Below are 2,658 nucleotides of genomic sequence, written 5' to 3' on the forward strand. Positions count from 1 at the left end.
ATGGACCCTTGAGGGCTCCAATGGAGGCCGGTGCTGAAGAAGAGTAGGTATAACGTACCTTCACTCGGAAAGATCTCTCAGATAGGAACGCCTTGATCCAGTGTAGGATTTTCCTTTGAATCCCGTAAGAATCGAGTTTGTGGAGCAGCGGGACGTGTGGGACCCTGTCAAATGCTTTTGAGAAGTCGAAAAACATGGCGTCCGATATGAGTCCTTCTTTCTTGGCTTGAGTTAAGCTGTCCAGAAACACGAGCATGTTTGCCACGCAAGAGAGGTTGGGAGAAACCCATGTTGAGCTGGAGATATCAGGTTGCTGGAAGTAAGGTGATCTAGGATACTTCGCTTCAGAATGCGTTCCATCACCTTGCACGGCACGCTAGTGAGGCTTATAGGCCTATAGCTGCCGGGCGATAGTCGGTCAACAGTTTTATAGATTGGCGTGACAATCGCTTTCATCCAAGCAGCAAGAAGGCGGCTTTCGTCAAGCGAACGACGAAACATCTGGTGCAGATGATTTGCCAGTGTGGAGGACGTTTCCTTCAGGCTCCTTGGATGAACCTTTTCAGGCTTCAACGCGCAGAATGGGTTGATCTTGTGCAAGAGTTGACGAATGTCCGCCACCGTGAAGACCAAGTCGGTTAGACGCTGCTCGTACTTACGCCTTGAAAAGAGTGTATGCGAAAAGGACGCAGGGGCTGAGTACAGACACGCGTAGTGTTCTCTGCAAACATCAGATACCACTGTTTGGTCACTCGTTGGTTCTCCGTTTCCGCCCCTGGAGGAGGACGCTAATGGCTTGGTTCTGCGGCGATGTCCCATGTATTTGAATAACACGTTTTGTTTTTTCGAGCGAGGTCCAGAATGGTGACTTGTTTTCGTATGTTCCTTGGCAGATTTCTGATTTACAGCGGTTTTGCATTTTATGAAATGCCAGCTCATCTTCTCTATCCCCTGTAGCCGACTTTTTGAAAAAAGTTGGGACCACTTTTTCAGAAGACGCTGAAATCATTTTGGCAGCCTGCGACTCTTCTGAGTGCGTGCTGGTTTTCTCGGACGAATATCGCGTCAGCCTCGCGAACTTTCTGAAAAATGGTCCTATATAATTCTTCCACTAAAACCGGTCGCAGTTTAATTTGTTCAAGAAAAATGCGCATTCTTGGTTGCTGTGTCCTAGTGAAGCGTTACTTGTTACCTGATCAACGAAGTGTCTTTCTTTAGTGATGACCAAGTCCAGGAGGGATGGTAGTTTGCCTGCGCGGTGTCTGATGGGTGCAACGAACTGTTGAGTCCAAAGGCTCTGTTAAACGATTTCAATCAGCGCCGCTGCAAAAAGTCCGCCTGATTCGGCACGCTGGAGCTCCACCCAGGAGGCCTTTGGAGCGTTGAAGTCATCTACCAGCAGGAGATGAGTGGAGTGGTAGCTGGAGGAGAGTTGCTCAAGAGTTCGAATGAGGAATTGGTCATCTTCAGGGAGACTCGAGGGGCTGCGGTAGATCACACCGAGTAGGAGAGAATCGGACCCGCGCATCGGGTAGTAACCACAATAGTAACCGCGTATTTAGCGTTAACCGATAGTCACCACAAATTTTCGGAATAACACCATCAGCCTTCAGCGGGGTAACTATCGGAGTCGCCCGACTCGATGATTCGAGGGGAGTTGGTGTTCCTTTCGCACACATTGCATTTAATGCTTTATGACCAGGCTCTCGTAAGCCAAATGGAATAATTCATCTCTTAAGAAATATAAGACCTTGTGAGAATTAGGTTTCACAGGTATTCAGAATAACCAGACGAACTAGAAATCCAGAATTCAGGCCAGCGTAACCAGTGGTACATATGTATTCGAATTGACGCATATGTGCAGCATATGGAATATTAAAACAAGAGAAAAATGAATAGAGTAGCAGTCATGTTCATCACATCCGCCACACCTTGAATGAGCATGTGGATGGTGGTCTTGACCACAATCTTTCGGAGCTTCTCGGAATGGAAACTTCAGATTCTTCACATGTAGTGCGTCCTTCGGATACAACGTTTTGTTCAGATACTATAAGATCATCTACAAGGGCTTCATTAGTATTTAAAACAGCAGGAGTGCCGTTAACAGACTGACCTCTGGTTTTGAACTCAACCTGGTCAATGTGTCCCCGGTGACAAGAGAGATCATCCAAATCGAGAATTGTGACCATCCGTTTGCCATTTGATGAAAGTACTATTCCTGTAGCAGGTCGCAAATCATTACCCTTGAAAAATGCACCATCAGCCGTTTTGGCACAGTCAAGTCTTGTACGCAACGAGCGAACGAGATTTTAAGAGGAGTACAGGACTCGTCCCAGTAACGGAATAAACGCCATTAATGTATTCCATTAGAAATTTATCAATCCCACGGTCCAAACGAACAAAAGTAGTAGGAGAGAGTGAAATAATGGCAGACTTAAGTGTTCGGACAAAATTTTCAGCAAGTCCATTCGACTGGGAATGTCGCGGAGCAGTAAACAGATGTCAACATCCAAGACCTTTAAACCATTCCTCGAGGAATTTTGCAGTGAAGTGTGTGCCATTGTCAGTGACCAAAACAGTTGGTACACCTTCGTGGCTGAATACTTTCCTCAAGGCTTGCTGAGTGAATTCGGCACTTGGAGAAGTAGTTATAAAAAC

The sequence above is a fragment of the Opisthorchis viverrini genome, assembly GCF_000715545.1.
Source record: "Opisthorchis viverrini unplaced genomic scaffold opera_v5_80, whole genome shotgun sequence".
NCBI classification, from domain to species: Eukaryota; Metazoa; Platyhelminthes; class Trematoda; order Opisthorchiida; family Opisthorchiidae; genus Opisthorchis; species Opisthorchis viverrini.